Here is a 19,705-nt window from a genome sequence, read left to right as displayed (position 1 = left end):
GTAGTGGAATTTATGAGTTGCCAGTCTATATTTAAGTCTCCATGTATTATAGTTACATGGTTAATTTGTTGGGTTATCCAATACTGGATGTTTTCAGCTCTATTAATGTTATTCCATGGTGGTATATAAATTGCTGTTAAACATATAGTTTTCCTATTGTTGATTTTTTAGGAGTATTATTATAAGTTCAGCATGGTTAAATTTGGGTATTTCCTGTGAGAGTAAGGTGATGGTTAAGGAATTTTTATAGATGATTGCTATACTGCTTGCCCACTTGTTTTGGCTGTCATACCTGAGTATATTGTATCCTTGGGGGGGTGATCTCATTATCTTTTATTTATTTTTTAACCAGGTTTCAGTAGCTATGACTACATCAGGAGTGTATGTGGCAAAAAGCATGTATGTCATGGATATTACTGCATATATTTCTTAGGTTCATATTTAGTAAGGTGATTTGGGTTCTGTTTTTTCTTGAGAGGAATTAGGTGACTAGTTTATTTTGGTGCTAGAAGTGATGGTTTTATGAACAGTGGGACTTGGGTTGGGGAGAACATCCTTGGTAACTTTATACTCACCTGGCAGGGGGGAATACCACGCTCGAGAAGGTTTCTCCAGGGTGAGGCACGTCCATTGCACACTTCGGTTGGGTTGACCCCTGTGATTTTCTCCAAATGTGGGAAACTCATTTGCATAATTTGTGACAAAAACAGTGGCATCACCAGCTTTTTGTTGACTCTGTCTTATCTGTTTATGTTATAGCCTGGTTTAGCAATTTCTTCATATTTTATTTCCTGGAGGAGCCAGGTTTCCTTGGGAAATAAGATATTTGGAGTGTAGTGCTATTCACATATGCACTTCAGGGAGTTTTCTTATACATACATTGTAAGCTGGTATGATATATATGAAAGCTAGGGTGGGACTGTGGGTGAGGTGTCAGCAATAAAGGAGCTGTTGGGGATTTGCTGTCTGGTACCTGTATATGCTGAGTTACACATTGGTTAGGTTGATGTCACTGCTAATTTTTATGGTTATGGAGGTAGGATGGAACAGGCGGAGTCATTTTTGCTTGATTTTATGTTTAATGCTCAATTTGTGAATAAATGGCTGCGGCTTTAGGCAATTGTACTTCAATAGTAGGATATATGATTGACGATGCGGATAGGGTGTGATTGGGAGATGAGGTTCAGAAGAATTTTGCTTTCTGGACACAGTATATGAGTTTTGTTGGAATTCTAAGCATACTAGATGTTGGTGAGAATGTTAGATGTGCAAGTAGGAATGGAGATTATTAGTATAAAGAATTGTAGCAGAAACATGTTGCTACTCACTCTGTCTCATAATTTACAATTACAGTTGTATTTCACTGAGTGCCCACCTACCCATCCATCCATCCATCCATCCATCCATCCATCCATCCATCCATCCATCCATCCTTATCCCTTTTCCCATTTTTACACTCAACAGCTAATATGTGCTGTTCTTTTATCTATATTAATATAAAAAAGTCTGTCCTTACTATAACCTTATTTTTAGAACTTCTCCTAGTCTCACCTGCACATAGAACTGGCAAAAGAAAACCAGGCTAAGAAGCACCTTCCCTTGACTGCTAAAACTTGAGTTATTCTTTCTTTTCCATTTTCTTACCAGCATAGTGCTGCAATATCTATTCTTGATTTGGCAGGACACCACAAATGCGTTATTTGCTTGCAGGGTATTTGTTTTATCCCTAAAGTAGAGGGGGAGAGATTTCAAGCTCTAGAAGGTTTCGTTTTTTCATTTGGATTTAAGGAATGTTTAGGGATGCTTTTTTAGATAAAGAATACAATATAATGATGGAGGACTAAGGTACAGGTGCTGAAAATTGCCTCTTGTATGTTGATTATGTGATGAAAAGCTATATGTTTTTGTTGCTTTTTTTTGTATGCATCAGTGGATGGCAAGCAGTGACAGGAGGTATTTGGTGAGCAAGAGAATATTATCTTGCATGAGAACCGTTGTTACTATGTGGAGAATTACAACTGTAGATTATGAGATAGAGTAGGCATTAAAAATAAAGATGCATGCGTCAGTGACCATCATATACCACTCAACTTCTTAGTGCAAGAAATCTGTTAAAAGCCTAAAATAATGGAAGGACAAAGGCAAAAAATTAGGGAGAGATTTTAAATATTGCTTTTATAAACTTAGAATGTTGCAAGAATAACAGGATTTGTGTTAGCACACATTTTCTGAATGATATGAAGTCAGAAACTCAAATTATTTAATTATTTAATGACTTTGATTCGTAGCAATTTGCCAGAAAATCTCAAATTTTGTGAGAAATAGACCTAAAATACAAGGCAAAAATTGAGACATTCTGTTGGCTATTCTGTGAAAATCTGGACAGTTAAGAGGTAAATGCCCCAATTTTTGCCGCATATTTTTGGTCTGTTTTTCATAAAATTGCATTTTTTTTTCTGGCAAATCATTATCAAATCATTGAGGATTAAAGTCAGAAAACAATCACAGCCATTTAATTTTCAGACTTTGTATCCTTCATAAATTCTGTAATAATGCGAAACCTGTTATTCTATCAACTTTGTAAGTTTGTAAGAGCAATATTTAAAATTTGTTCCTATTTTTGGCCCATTGTACCCCCATTATTTATGGCTTTGATCAGATTTCTAGCTTAAGAGGTTGAGAGGTATGGGACCGACACTATAATGTTAACAAGTTGTGTCAAGGGCACAAAGCCAGGAAACAAGTACATTGTTGCAATACATATCATTTATTAGGGCAGTCTGTGTATAAACTAGTAAAGATCTTAGTCATAAAGCTCACTATATACGTTTGGTATGAACAAGACCAGCGAATACCACACATATATTTATAGGTGGAGCTATGCATTATATTATTCCTGAACATCATTTGCAGTGACTGCATGAATCAGTGGCACAATAGGTAGCACACGTGCCTTTGATGACAGCTCAGGTGTGTATAAAAATCTCTGATGGATTAAAAAGAGAATGAGAATTTCCCCGATGCCCTGACCAAACTTCCATTAATAGAATAAATAGCATCTCAGTTCTACCCTGAAAAGAGGCTACTAGCCTAGTGGGACTAACATGGTCAACAAAGAATAAATGAAAAATAAAAATGTTATGGAATAATTTTGCCCAAGTTTAGAACAGTCATCCTGTGTTGCGTAGTGATCTGCCCAGTTCATTGGCAATATTTGTATTACTCCATTGAGAACTTCAAAGAGCCAAATGGAGCATTGACAAGGCCGATGTGAGGTAGCTTTATCTAAACTGGAAACCTTATATTCAGTGGACCTGGCTGCTAAAACCTAATGGTCTGTACAGGGGGGAAGCAATGGGAAGGTTTTGGTTGTACTTCCCACTTATATTTAACAATGCTAATAATTAGGGCTGTGCTTAACACATGATACCTTAATCACTACTTCTGGTTGTTGCTATCACTCACTTTTCTTGCACAAAAGTGTATAAAATAAAACTACCTCCCTAGGTATGTGGCAAGTTCAGGTCTTCCCTTTCTTTGTCCAATTTAGCACAACCAGATATATTAGCTAAAAGGCTTCTCATTCAAACTTTATACTCCAGTCAGCTGGCTAAGATAGCATTAACCTCAAGTGGTATTGACTGAGCAATGCCCTTCATAGCTCATATTCCCAGAGGGTAGCAAATACAGTCTTAGCAGCCAATTATTTTTCATGCAGTTATGGCATTTATATATGAGGCGTGTCGTGTACTGTGGATTAGTAAAGACTTACACATCATAGCAATAATGGCCTACTTAAATGCATAATTTAGCTTATTTCTTAGGTAGGTCTGCCAGCAATTGCTCAATGTAAGTGATAGGGTCACTGCCTTTAATCCCTAAATTCAGTCTTATAATATGAAAGTTCTGAACTGAGGTAATATTTGTTGCCTCCTTTGTCAATCCTTTAACTTTTTCACTTCTTACCAAACCTTTGTAGTTCCTCCTCATCCTTCTTAAAAGCTTGGTCATGAGCCTCAGTTATATTGTTATTTATTCTAAGACTGAAGCTAAAATGACTGAAGATCCTCAAATCCTAAAAGTCTTCAAAAGGCAGAAACTAAAATCCTAAAATAATAGTACAGAATGCATGCCTAAAAGTAAATACAAAGGTAAATATAGCACTACAAATGAAAGTGGGGTGCAACTACTAAACAGAAAGAGATGCAATGGGCTAACACCATGCAAAAAACATTATTTCTTCAGTTACGTTCAGGTTTTCCATTTGCATTCATATATGTGTATGTATACATTTATATATCCATCAAGTATCATTTAAGAGTTTTGAGTTTCAGTGTTTTGTAGCTTTCAGGATTTTGCATTTAATCTTATGATCTGCAGTCATTCATGTCTAAGATCACCTGACCAGAGAATTAATATTGCTAGGCTCAATGCCAGTTCCATGGCCTCCACATGAGGGCAGAGGGCATTCTGATATCAAGTTCCATGGTCTGCACATCAGAGCAGAGGGCACTCTGACATCAGTTCTATGGCCCCCATGTCATGGCAGACTGCACCCTGGCATCAGTTCCATGGCCTCCACATCAGGGCAGAAGCACTCTGACACAGATCCATGGTCTCCACATCAGGGCAGAAGGCACTCTGACATCAATTCATTGGCCTCTATGTTAGGGCAGAGGTCATTCTGGTATCAGTTCCATGGCTTTCACAGCAGGGCAGAGGGCACTCTGACATCAGTTCCATGCCCTCCATGTCAGGGCAGAGGGCACTCTGCCATCAGTTCCACAGCCTCCATATTAGGACAGAGGGCATTCTGATATCAGTTCTATGGCCTTCATCTTAGGGCAGAGGGCTCTCTGATATCAGTTCCATGGTGTGCACATCAGGACAGAGGGCACTCAGATATCACTTTTTTAGACAGAGTGTCCTGTTTTCAGAATGTGCTCTACCCATATTTCATTCCATTGTACAGTTTTTCTAATCTCAGCATTTTAAATTATCACTGTTCTACATACTTAAATATTTATAGTACTCACAACTCTCCCTCAATGTGTTGAAAAATACTTTCATTTAGATACTGAAACAGAAATTTTTGTTTAAAGGGCCATGTTTTTCGGGTTTCACATCATCCCTGATACACACACACACACCTCACAAGCTCTTAGCAGAATTCTGGACAAAGCCGATAAAGGCCTCATCACATGAACAATATTTAAATCTTGCACTTATAATCTTAGAAAGTTGATAGAGTAACTGGTTTAGGATTGTTGTGTATTTTATAGGGGATATGAAGTTTAAAATTCAAGTATCTGTCATTATTTAGTGACTTCACTCCTCAATGATTTGTCAGACAACCACAAATTTTATGAGGAATGGACCAAAAATATGAATCAGAAATCTGGACACTGCAAATATCTGGACAGTTGAAAGATATGCTGAAGATTTAGCCTTGTGTAAGAACTACCTAGATTTGCATCCCAAAGAAACACCTACCTAGTTAACAACAGAAAAAAATAATATTCCACATTGATGATGACAGAGTTTATAGTCATTTAGAAGAAAACTCATTCATGGCAATAGAACAAAAGGGTAACAAAAGAAAGTCATATGGGACAAAGGAACATTCATTGTTAAATAAAGTCATAATACAGAATTGTAAAAAGGGGAATAATCTAAGTATGGCATGGATAGATTACAAAAAAAGCATTTGATAGCATCCCAAATTCATGGATAAAGGAGTTCTTACAGATGTATAAGATACATCCTACATTGATCAATTACATTACAGTGACCATGAAACAGTGGCAAACCACTTTGCAGATAAAGCATCATAAGGGACAACTTATTATCCCAAGAATAACATTTCAAAGGAGGATATTCCAGGGTGACTCTTTGTTACTGCTGCTCTTGCCATTTACCCATTAGGCTATCTACTTAACAGATTAGGTCATGGGTACAATCTGGCTCCCAGAAAACAACAAATTATAAAGACTTCTCATCTTGTGTTTGAGGATGACTCAAAACTGTAGAGTTCATCAGATGAGGAACTGAAAGTACAACAGCAAGTGATTAAAACTCGTATAACAATGTAATTTGGACTTCATAAATCTGCAAAGCAGCATTTAACGCAGGAAAGCTGCAACACTAAGAAAATATCAGTGTGAGACAAGAATGTGATATAAAAGAATTTGAGCAAGAGGGAGTGTTTAAATATTTAGGAACTGATGAATGATCAACAATAAAACATGAACAAATGTGAAAAAAACCTTAATAAGGGATATTTTAGAAGACTAAAATTAATACCAAAAACAGCCCTGGCATCTAATAACAAGGTCCAAGCTATAAACCAATTTGCTCTTCCTATTCTAACTTACAGTTTTGGGGTGATTGATGTGGAGTGTATCTTATACATTTGTAAGCCCTCCTTTATCCATGAATGTGGGATGCTGTCAATTTTTTTTTGTAGTCTATCTGTGCTATACATAGAATCTTCTCCTTTTTACGTCTCCATTATGACCTTATTTAACAACAAAGGATTCTGTGTTCCATATTGACTTTTTATTACCCTCTTGTTCTATTGCCATGATTGAGTTTTCTTCTAAATGATTATAAACTCTATCAGCATCAATTCCAGTATATCATTTATACATCTTTGGAAGACAAATTCTTGGTCTATAGCTTTCTAGATAACTTATAGGTTCACTCTTATGGAAGAGTATAATTTCTCCGTTGTTAACCAGGTTGGTGTATGTTTGGGATGTGCATATAAATAGTTCTTACTCAAGGCTAAATCTTTCTATAAAGATGTTAATACTTTTAGCCAGAAGTTAGGTACAGCATCTGGGCCTGGGGTTTTCCAATTAGGTGCTTTTCTTAATTTTGTTTCAGTTTCTCTGGCCGTTTCTTCATCCCATTTCATATCCTGTACATTTGAACTTCTTACTGTTTCTTTTACTTCTTCTATCCTTTCAGCATCTTTGTCAAGTTCCACAGGTCTTTTACTTCTTCTATCCATTTAACATCTTTGTTAGGTTCCATGGGGTCTTCACAGATATTTCTCCAAAACGTGTCACTTGTTCTTTTTTGTGGTATTTCTATTCCTTTTGCCTTGTTTCCCAATTCTCTATATAACTTTTTTGGGTCATCAGTGAATTGATCATTTGGTATTTTTCCTTCATATTTATCTGCATATCTTTTAAGCTTTTCTGTCTGTGTTGATCTCTTTAGTTTACTATTTGCAATAGTGTACGATAGATCCGGGTCTGTTCTGATACTGCACATTACTTTTATCATGTTTATCTTTTTAAGTGTTTTTGTTGATGTGTTCCTTCTTCTGTACTCTTCTAACAATGACACTTCTTGTCTCACTTGCTTTATCGTTTTCTGTATTTGATACTTCCATGATGGCATTTGATTTCTCCCTTCTTTTCCCTTACTGCCCCGTGTTTTTAATGTAAGACTATCTGTTATTAATTTAGCTGCACAGTAATATATCCTATTTACTTCTGTTATATCACATGAATTTCTGTGAACAGTCTTTATTACTGTATTATTTTGTTCTATCAAACTTCTAACATTTTGTTTCTTATTGACTTTCTGTAATCCATTTCTTTCATTGATCTTAATATGTCTTTTCATCTGCAGTAAATCAAGCAACTCTTCCCTTAGATAATTTTCTTCTAAACTGAGGGCACATTCTTTGTTCTCCAGTTCCTGCAGGCATCTCAGATGGGAACTCACTGGCCTATCACTCCACAACTTTGACTATGTCATAGCTTTCACTTTTTCCTACTTCTTTCCTTGCTGTGTAGCTCCAACTGAACTTTTGTACTAATTTTGTATTAAAGGTATCAAGGTACCTTCTACGGAAACTGATCGGATGCTTCCTTTTCCACTGGTTTCTCCTCAACTTGGGGACTCATTATTCTATCATGCTATGATGTTGCCACTGTTGAATTTTCTACACTAAATCCTTCACTTTGCAAGCAATCCATAACTTCAGTTTTTATTTCTTTGACTTCTCCGTTATTAATACTCTTTTCTATTTGTTTTCTTATTTTTTGCAATTCTAAAATGTTCCATATCGAGATGCCTTTCCTTGTAGTTTTCTTCAAATATCTTTGGTGCAGCCCTTTTTGTACTAATTGGTTTTGCTTTCTCCTTTGCATAACTATTGCACCATATTAAATTTCTTTTTCTTTCCCATGTCCATATTTCTTCTTGAGGTGTATCTTACTCTGTCTGTTTCTCCTTACTTTGGGGACTCATTGTTCCATCATGCTGTGACATAACCTGTGTTAGCCTTTTTACACTACATCCTTCAGTTTGCAAGTATTCCGTAACTTCAGCTTCTGTTTAACTTCTGCTTTACAAATTTCTGCTCCATGTTCCCCCTTTGTGATCTTATTTTTTGTATTGTAAAATTTTCCATATCTGGGTTCCTTTGCCTGTATGTCTCTTCAAATATCTTTGGAACTGCTTGCTTTGTACTGATTAGTTTGGCTTTCTCCTTTGCATTAATATTGCACCATATCACATGTCCTTGTTTCTTTTTTATAACTTTCAAAAATCTCTAGATTTTGTTTATTTTTTTGTTCTTTATATTTTCACACTTCCTCAGTCACTTCCTTTTCCAAATGCCCCAAGATTTCTTAATCTATATAATCTTTTTCATGAATCTGTTGTATTAATGAACACACATTTGCATTTGAAGCTTTTGACAGTTTTTCTTGTGCAAGTATTTTTTTTTCCTCTAATTTATCTCTTAATCCTTTTTTATATCTTCTATCTAGAACTACTGTGCTTCTTGCATAATAGTAACAGTACATAATTTCTTTCTTCTCTTCAGCAATCCACTCTATCATTTTTATGGCTCATTTTTCAGCCTGCCAGTTTTTTTGTAGCTTTTGCGGACTACTACTTCCTTCCACAGGAAGGGAGTGATTTGTGACAGACGAGTACCAGTAAGAGTGAAAGGGAAGGTCTACAAGAGGGTAGTGAGACCAGCTATGTTATATGGGTTGGAAACAGTGGCATTGACAAAAAGGCAAGAGTCAGAGCTTGACATGGCAGAGTTGAAGATGTTAAGATTTGCACTGGGTGTGAAGAGGATGGACAGGATTAGGAATAAGTATATTAGAGGGTCAGCCCAAGTTGGAAGGTTTTTAGACAAAGCCAGAGAGGCAAGATTACGTTGGTTTGGACATATGCTGAGGAGGGATGCAGAGTATATTGGAACAAAGATGCCAAGGATGAAGCTGTCAGGTAACAGGAAAAGAGGAAGGCCTAAGATAAGGTTTATGCATGTGGTGAGAAAGGACAAGCAGGTGGTTGGTGTGACAGAGCAAGATGCAGAGGACAGGAAGAAATGGAAAGAGTTGATCTGCTGTGGCGACCCCTGATGGGAGCAGCCGAAAGAAGAAGAAGAAGAAGAAGAAGAAGACTACTTCCTTTCACAACAGGGTGGCCATCCTCCCCCTAACCCCAGTGTAAGGCTATTGCTTTGTCTTGAGGATTCTATACTGCCATTTTTTCCATTCCTGGCATCAATGCACTTAACAGGATTGGGCACTTTTTTATCCTTGGACTTATGCAGCCAGCTGTATTTTTCATTGTTTAACCTACTTCTATCCATGATATATGCTATATAAAATATAGTCTATACATCAGTATCATCTTGGTGAGATTTTGTAAAAAACAACAAACAGCCAGCCGTTCAGGTTCAAACCTCTTTACTCTTACAGAGCATCTGGTACCTCAGCATTTCACCTTCCAAGAATGACAGTGATACAATTGAACCTGTATTTATACCCAGTGCCCCCTTCTGGTGTGTTCAGTAATTACCATGTAATTTATTACAAGTTGTTGGTCTTTTAGCTTTTTCCTGGTTAGGGGTCGTCACAGCAGAACTCCAGTCCACTAATGATCGGCAGTTGGTTTTTATGGTGTCAAATTGCCAGCCCAATGCCCAACCTTCAACGAAGGCATGCCTATTCAACACATGTCTTTCAAACACCCACTCGACTGCAGGGAGGACATGCAGACTCCCCACAGAAGGCACTCCCAACCCAACCAAGAATTGAACAGAAGAACCTCTTGTTGAGAGGCAACAATGCTACCGCTGCACCACCACGGAATCTGTGTAAAATCTTGTTGCAAACCTATTTCTTACTATATTCATTTATCTTTACATTATTAAACATTCAGTTAAAAAAAAATCTACCTTATACTTTCTTCTCATCTTCTCAAACATTTCAAATTTGAAATTACATAAATACATTACAGGATTTTTAATTCAATAAATATTAACATAAAGTCAGATTTGCCTCCAAATTGAGCCCTTTCGAAGTGTGCCACAATTAAGAATAATTTTGCTCTCTAAATTCAGTAACCTTTTATTAATATCCCCCCCTCTGTTAATGAATGCCATCCTAGCATGTTAAATGTTAATGAATCACTTGACCCACCGTGCACTGTGCAAAAATGTTCAGCTACCAGACTGTTAAAATTGTCATTATGAATATCCCCCATATGCTCTAACACATGCACCTTCACCATTCTTGTGGCTTAGCCTATGTACCACTTAATTTCTTTACAATTACAATCCAATATGTATGCAACCCCCGTACTATTGTAGATAGGTATTCTGGCACCTCATGCCAACCACCCCCCCCCCATTCTGGTACCACCTGAACAATAGGTTGAAGACCAAAAGAAAAATGGCCACTGTTGAGATATGGTGACCAAAAAAAAATAGGTCCTGTCTGAGCTGAGGACTGAAACAAAATTCTTGCACTTTTATACTATAGCAAGCACCTTGCTACAGTTTAATATCGCAGTTGGCACACTGAAGGGCATCAGCTGTGACCACAAATGAAGTATTATTATTTATTTCTGAATGCCAATTCTCCACTACTGCCTGACTGATATCTTCCAATCGTATTCCCTTGACATCTTGCACTTGTGGTGGCTGACCCCTTTGCCCACTCAAGCTATGCCTTTGCATCTAATAAAATGTATTATATCACCTTTGTGTTCCAGTATCTTTGTGAAAGTTATGCTGTTATTTTGGACTAAAACTTGAATTGTTGCTGGATGTTTCATACAGAATTTCAAAGAAGCCTGACAAGAGTAAAAGTCCCTGTATTCTGCTCTTTTTAATCACACCAGGCAGAAAGTCCTCTATGAAAGTCAGCTTAGCTGAACCCCAGTACTTGTATAAGTAATTAAAAAATGGTTAGCTATGGTACATGGTGTAGCTGAGATGGTGGACTTTGGCTGCAGGGGCCTACATGCATAGTCAATTTTAGGGCATATATGCATATTCAGTTCTATGCACCAGTGCTTAATTCAAATTACCTACCATTTTCCCCAAAATATTTTATAGAAAGATAACTGGAATACTGAATTTCCCTCTGCTCTGAAAAGCCAAAAATGGGAATGCTCTTTTGCCACGATCTGTCCTCCAGATCCTCAAGTTTCATAGAGTTCCAGTTTCATAGTAATAGTTGACTGAGTTGATTTCATATAATCTAATTTATGTGTCCTCTTTTTCACTGATAAAATCTATCACATTGCACAGTTCCTTTTTCAGTTCTATGACTTCTTTTTTAGTTTCAGGTGTATCTTTGGATTATTTTGTCTTATGAGAATGGTGAATTCTTAGCAGTAGAGTTTGCCTTTTTGAATTTCAGTCAGTTTGTGAAAGAGAATGAGCTTTTTCGTTTCTGCATTTTTCCTGTAATAACGGATGTCAGTTGGTGATGTAGTGCAGGCCACATTTCGACCGAGTCAACATCCTGCATTCCATACACCCATAAAACATATCAACAAGTGTTATTTAGCAGCAATGGTCAGTAGACAAAATTCCAGACAACTTACCAACTTACATAAAATTCAGGTTGACTACATCCCTTCAAACCTAAACGATATAGCTAGCTCATAAAACTTCAGATCCCGAGTCAAACATTTCCTATTTAAGTAAAGCAGATGTGAAGGCCATAATGTAGATATTTTTATTTATTTATTTATTTATTTAACTATCCTTTGTTGACAATAACCAGAACTTAAGACATACACTAGCCCTCCTGCTATTATTGCTTCTCAACCTTTGCTGTACCCTCAGGTTAAACTCCATTGCTGAGACCATATGTTCGATGTTTTCAAACTTCGAAATAAAAATAAAAACTGTAAAAGAAAATAAAACAACTTACCTGTACAAGCCCCCTGCACCCCTCACATTCCATGCTATATGGCAATCTCAATACAAAGTGTTTGAAATTTCAAAACTTCAAACATGTGGTCTCAGCCATATGGTCTTCAAAGTTTTGGAACTTCAATCAACTGATAGGGATCCATATATATATATATATATATATATATATATATATATATATACAGTGTTACTACTTTGACTTAACTCATTTACAGCAGGATACTGCTTTGTACAATGCAGTAACTTGTGTCAGCTTCTTAACCTTTGTGATGAACATCTGCACTAGTCTACGCATATGCTCTAACCATGTTGTATTTCATTAGTTCTTATTGCATTCTAATTGCATTCTTCCCTTCTTATATTATGCAAAACAGACCAAGCCTGCAATTCATCATTTTGAGCAGTGGCAAACAAAGATTAACTAACTTGACTAGCTAAATAACTAAAATTCAGTTATGGAAGAGTTGGTGTCTGGTCTGCTTGTCATGTAAACTGCAAAACGTCCCTGAAATGAAACCATTTGCATAGGCACCCAAATAGAAATGGGATAGATTATTGATACTGAACTTTCAGTGAGTTACAGAAGGCTCAAAGATGATTTGTTTACATGTGGTAAGGTCTTTCTTGCTCCTCTATGTTGGAAAATACATACACTGAATTCTTTTTCTGAGGTCAATTGCACTAGGCAGCACAAAAACGTACAAAATTATAATAACCTGTATATCTCCTTCTTCTTAAGGAAATTATTTTTTTTTTAGAAATGGGATCCTAATTGTATGGAACACTGTGCCTGATAATATTATTAATTCTTTTAGACTAAAGCAGTTCAAAGTTCTATGGTGTTTATAATGTAATAGAATAAAATATAAAACTACATGAGGCATATTTTAATGGCAAGAATTGCTTAAGTATTTAATACACTTGTTTAATTCCTTGTTATGACTTCTGTTTGAGTGCAGACTCTGTATTTACGGTTTCATAGCTGTATGAACTACTGCAAACAAAGGTACTTCAGCCCACTAGCATGTACTTAAAGGTAACTTAAACTGAAACCTGCAGCTCCAATATACAAAGAACAAGAGAATTATGCTTTCTTTACAGAAACACACACACACACACACACACACACACACACACACACACACACACACACACACACACACACACACACACACACACACACACACACACACACACACACATGAATATATGTGCTGTATGCATTTATATATATATATATATATATATATATATATATATATACATATATATATATATATATATATATATATATATATATATATATTATAATAATTTATAAATGTTATAATTACAAACACATACATCTGGAGCGTTTCTCCCTGGGCCTCCGCTGAAAATTGGCTTCGTACCAAGTCAGGCTTTCCTGGTAAACAAATGTTAAATAAATAATATATATATAAATATATATATATATATATATATATATATATATATATACAGACACACACACACACACACACACACACATATATATATATATATATATATATATATATATATATATATATATTAAAAAAACATACTGTCAGACATCTTTTATACTTAATGTTGCTGCCTCTGCATATTTTCTAGTTCAGTGTCTGTAATATCAGACATCCAATCAAAAAGAGAAAGTTAACTTTTTATTCTTAATATTGGAGGTATGAAGGCCTTGGATCACAGCAGACTGCTTATGCTGCTACTTTTCTCTTTTATTTTTAGTCTTTATTATTTGTTGGGTGTTTTTGAAATAAAGATAATTCCTGCAAAGGTAAGCCATTTATCCATAAGGAAATCAATTTTGCATTTCTGGGACTACATTAATCCCCCACCCCACTGTCTGTTACTTCACCTTTTTAATTTTTTTCAAACTTATTTCCTCTGTCCATTTGGAGTAGAGTCTGGCTGTCAAGTAGTTGCTGAAAGCGAGGGGCCAATTCATCATGCTGTCAGGACTGTGACGGCCCTTCATAAATACTCTGGAACGAGCCTCACTAAACAGAGAAACAGTCCTTATCTGCACCAATTTAGCACAGTGACTAATATCTAAAACGGGACATGACAGAGTAAGCTGCTTTGGCGATCGCAAGGATGAAGCTGGCTGATTGCTTCCACTCATCTTTTTTAAGGCCCACTTTTTTCTTAAAGCAGCAGCTGATGTGCCTGTAGACATTATATGTCCCCTCTATTTCATTTGTTTTTTGACCTGCAATGAGAAAAAGAAAACTGCATAAAACAGAGTTTCCCCTCTACCAAAGAGTATCCTTTAACTAAAAGAGATATCTTACAATGTAGACAACAGCAATAAGTTTCAAACCCAAGTATTATAAATCTTCAGTTCTATTCATTATTTTATCCTTTTAGATAACACTGTACTCTTCATCCATTTCCTACGCAGTATTTTGCATGATATTTAGCATTCATTCAATAAAAAGCAAATTTGGCTGGCATAATTATACACAGTTCTGCTAAATTGTTATTTAATACAGATTAAATGGTACTGCATTCTCAAATTATAAACACTTTGTATGTCCCTATAGTGCCAGTAATACTGCATACAGGCACTAAGGGTTCATTTCTGCCACACTGATCATGATAGCATACAGTATATCTGAGAATACTGAATGCCCCTGGTTTATTAATTATACTGCACAAAGGGTTTAGAATGCCATGTCCCTCTCATAGCCCTCTTAAGCTAATAATGTTGTACACCGTGAGTAAAATGTTGCATATCCCTGGTCAATTTATTATATATAGACAATATTGGAATGTAATCTACAGTTCCACTAGGCTAATCATAATGTAGACATATTTTTTAAAAACAATGTATGCCGTTTGTGCACTAATCCTTTTGTACAGAGGGTATGAAAATAGTCTTTGTCCATATTTATTTATTTCAATGAACATTAGACACTCAGAGCAAAAGGCCAATTTCAGCAAGTTAAATATATCCTTTCAGTTTCTTCTATATTGGGCATATTTGCCTTAACTGTACTTTAATGTGGACAGTGGCTGAATTTACACCGAAGGAAAAACAAAATATGTATTTGTTAGTAAGCTGTTTTCTGCTGTAGTGTTTCACACTAGGTTTCAGGAAGTTATTATCAGTACAATATCTGATTACACAATCATTGCACTTTACCTTTTTGTCTTCATTAACAGACTATATAATAAGCTTCAGGTGCAAATCAGTTGTTCCTTAATATTCAGAGCAGCAGGTTTATATTTAGAAGAAAAGGTAAGGCATTAGCAATTAACAGTATAAAAATAATTAATCAGATTAGAGATTTTTGTGCAGCATTGGTTTACATATCTGGCACAGACTAATTTTTATAGGGTGTAACTTCAATCATGATACCAGGTGACAAAGAGCATAGTAAAGAATGGACAATGTAAGGTAATATGCAGAGCAACACCTAACTTACAGTAAAGTACATTTACACCCTTGTGTAACACTGAGATGCTCTTGATGCAGACTTTCATCTCCTTGCTTCTTTTAGAGTTCAGAAAAGTATATATAATATTGTAGATGTGTGTTTTTTAGGTTTGCATGTGCATGAAAGAATACATGTATGCATGCAGCAATATGTGCAAGTTACAGGGATGTATAACACCTTTAATAGCTAACACTGTAAACCTTTGGGGTTGTAGTTCTGAAGATTTTTCAGATTTTTCCATGTTTGCATACTTGCCAGGTGTTCAAGTGGCAATGTCCAATGAAAGTTTCCAGATGGCGATGGCCAGTGAAAATAATATTGCAAACGGAACCCAAATGTTTTAAGAAGCATTTGTCTATTTGTTTATACTTCTGCCTGCATCTTGAAGTGGGCTGAGACTATCAGTCAGCAATCATGGCCTGTGCTAGTTTCTACTACAGCAGTAACATACATTTTATTGATTGACCAGAAACAGTAATTTCTGGCCTTTTATAGTCTCTTCCCTCAAGTGTAGCCTGCTAAGTCCCCACCTGTTTGTCTACAGAAGAGTATCAATTGTTTGTAAAGCTGAGGCGAGGAAATTAGGAAGAAACTGACAGTGAATCATGGCACAAAACAAAACGATAATTCTTCTCAAGATATTGAAAAAATTCATATTGTTTTCTTTGTTACTTCTACATTGCAGAGACAGCTGATTTGCATAGGAAGGCATCCTATCATGCACTTCTGGTACTAGCCAGGCATTGTAGGACCAGGCTGGTACCAGTTGTGCACAGCAGGCTATTTCTTAACATTTCTTAGGCACTCTGCTTATAACTGAGATGTAACTAGCAGGCACAGGTTCTGTGGCCTCTAACTGAGATTGTAACTAGCAGGCATAGGTTCTGTGGCCTCTGACTGAGATTGTAACTAGCAGGCATAGGTTCTTTGGCCTCTAACTGAGACTGTAACTAGCAGACATAGTTCTGTGGCCTCTGAGATTGTAACTAGCAGGCATAGGTTCTGTGGCCTCTAACTGAGATTGTAACTAGCGGGCATAGGGTCTGTGGCCTCTGAGCAGGCAGTCATACTTCCCGCCTTCTTAGCACAATAATTCTGGACAAGACAAAAAGTAATGGAGGGATAAAGACCTAAAATCAGGGACAGATTTTAAATATTCCTCATAAACTCTGAATGTTGCTAGAATAGCAGCTTTTGCATTAATATGCATTTTCAGAAGGATATGAGAGCTGACATTCAAATGACTGATATTTAATAACTACTATACTCAATAATTTGCCAGAAAACTTTATATTTATAAGGAACAGATCAAAATATTAGGCAAAAATCTGAACATTCTGTGAAATTCTAGACCTTTGAGAGGTATGTAGGTAGTAGCTTTCTTTTCTTTAATTTTTCTGATTTATGGGGAAGAATTCACCAGCTGGTGAGTGCTGCACTTAAAATACAATTGACTTCCTGACTGCGTTCTAAAAGTTATTATTATTTGCCCTACACTTGTTTTACATTTTCAGATTTTTTTATGCATTTTTCTTAATCATCGACCTAATAAACATATCATGATCGGGCAATTATTAAAATAACAGTGACACTAGGCAGTATTTTGCTTTCTTATTTATAGGTTTTATTATAATCATATGAATATTTAAATTATTGGAATTTTTTGAAATAAAAAAAAATTACTATTGTGCAATGTAATTAATCCTGATTTAATATTATGGCAATAATTGCCGAAATTTAAATGGAAGTGTCTTGTGTCATTTCATCAAATAAATGGTTTGAGACATTGGAAACTATGTTTTAGTCATTATAATATGCACTGACCAAATCCTTTCTCTAATTTATGTATTTTGTGCATCTAGAAGCTGAGAATGAATACTATGTATGTGTTTGTGTAGCAGGTAGGATTTGTATTTCTTTATTTTGTTTGCTGTCAAAGAGGCAGTGAGGAAAAACAAAAGCTTTGGGAGGTTGACAGAGACTGGGATGAGAATGAGAAAGGCATTGGACATGCAAGGCTGGCATAAAAGCAGATGGTCAGTTAGTATTTTTTACAGTTTATTTGAAGCTATTACGGAGTGAAGAGTTTGTTACATGAAGAGGAAAGTGTATAACCTTCATTACCAATACTGCTCAGTGAATGTAGCGCCTGGTCAAATCACATATCCTAGTGAAGGCTGTGTGCATGTGCCACTGAAGTACATTACTGATTATTACAAGTAAAAATAAAGTGATGAAAAGACAAAGTGTTTCTGACCTAGCCAAATCATTCTGTGCAAGTATGAGCATGTGTGTGTGTGTGTGTGTGTGTGTGTGTGTGTGTGTGTGTGTGTGTGTGTGTGTGTGTGTGTGTATCTGTGTGTGCGTATGTGTGTGTGAGTGTGTGTATGAATCTTGGTTTCTTGTTGGCTACATTTGGTAATCTGCCATTTGAAAAGTCTAGCTGGGTTACAGACAATAAAGACTCTTGTCCATTCCATGACTTGTTTATATTCTTGTGATACATTTCCACATACTTATATTGGATACCATAACTTACACCATTTGTAATCTGCCCCTTTAATGTAATGCAGTAATTGTAATGAATATAATATCATCATTTCTGTGTGTATGTGTGAAGGCTGCCTGCCCAGCTAGCTGGAATTTTATAAATGATTCTATGTCATTTGGTAACACTGTACAGGCCACTCTTAAATAGCCTTCAAGTCTTGGTCACACATCATTTGGATAACAGTAACATTACACAGTGGAATTGGTCACCCTTTGTAAAGGCCTTATGGTAGCTTATAAAGGGTGGTTGGTGGCAGCTGGTACTACCATATATTGTGAGCAGAAGGGAGCATAGCTAGTGAACCTGTGCCAACCTTCCCCAGGAGTGTCTGTGTGTTTGTATATAAATCAAATCTGAAAGTGTGTGTGTCAGCTACTTGGGCAGGGACACAGAGCACTTGTTGGACAGAGAGGGTGCTGGAAGTTTTGCCTTGACCACTCGGCTGAGATCTTAACCCTGTAGCTGTGCCAGTGGGGAGTCTTATTGGGGATCTGGAGACAGAGAGAGAGAGAGAGGGAGAGAGAGAGAGAGAGAGAAAACAACCTCAGACTAACTGTGATCTCTGTGTGCCCTTAAGGGAAATTGTACTTTACTGTGTGTGTACTTGTTATCCTCCCAATGTGCATGTTCCTCACTGGTGTTAGTGGTGAGGATTGAGGCTCCTTGATTACTGGGCCAGTGCAGGGGCATCACAGTATTCACCTTATGCAGTTTTGCATTTCTCTCCTTTCTGACACTTCTTCATGCGCTGAAATATTTATGTAATAGTTCACCTTTCCTTCTGTGAAGAACAGCATACTTATGTCTACTATGTTAGCTAACACTTGACAATCCTTGTATTTTCTTTGTATTTTTGTGAATATAGTGTACATACATAAGCTCTGAATATAAATAAAGACTTCTTGTTCCATCTAGTCTGTTAATTTTACCATCATTTGGAAGAGCTGTAGATTCTTCTTGTAGCCCCCTTATATCTACCATATGCCTTTTTGGAAAGCACTTGCTGTTTGGATATCAGAGATTGTCATGACAAATAAGCACTGCATGGCCGATGTTGCTAGCTCCCCTTTTTTATTATACCATTTCTTTGTCCCATGTATTTCTGACTTCTATTATTTTATTGCTGGTTTTGACACTACAACTTAATCACAAAAACTTTGCCAATCATTTACCACCCTTTCTTTGAGACAAATGTTTGTATATGTTACCCCTGAATTATAGGCAAATATAAATTAAAGAACAAACACAAAAGGGACTGAAGTTGATTATACAGAATTTCTTGTCATGAAGACTAAGAATAACCACAAATCCATTTTTCTTTAAGTAAGTAAAGGTAAACAACGAAATGAAGACTACAACATTCCATTTAAAGACCATACATCTTTTGGATTGTAAAAGTCTCAGCTACATATTATGCTAAAAGACAATTTCACTGAAATGTCAAGATTTTATCTTTATAAAAATGCTTCTCCTGCCTTTAAC

At 36.3% G+C, this 19,705-nt stretch overlaps 1 non-coding gene across 1 annotated transcript; it reads left to right on the top strand.

Moving 5' to 3' along the window:
* Positions 1-567: 567 nt before the first annotated feature.
* On the top strand, positions 568-729 carry LOC122798965. The gene has a single exon (XR_006364376.1). It is a non-coding gene; the product is annotated as a U1 spliceosomal RNA (small nuclear RNA).
* Positions 730-19,705: the final 18,976 nt, after the last annotated feature.

Source organism: Protopterus annectens, chromosome 3.part1, assembly GCF_019279795.1.
Source record: "Protopterus annectens isolate FY-2018-M chromosome 3.part1, PAN1.0, whole genome shotgun sequence".
Lineage (NCBI taxonomy): Eukaryota > Metazoa > Chordata > Ceratodontiformes > Protopteridae > Protopterus > Protopterus annectens.
Note: the sequence above shows the minus strand (reverse complement) of the source record. Positions and strands in the feature narration are given on the sequence as shown.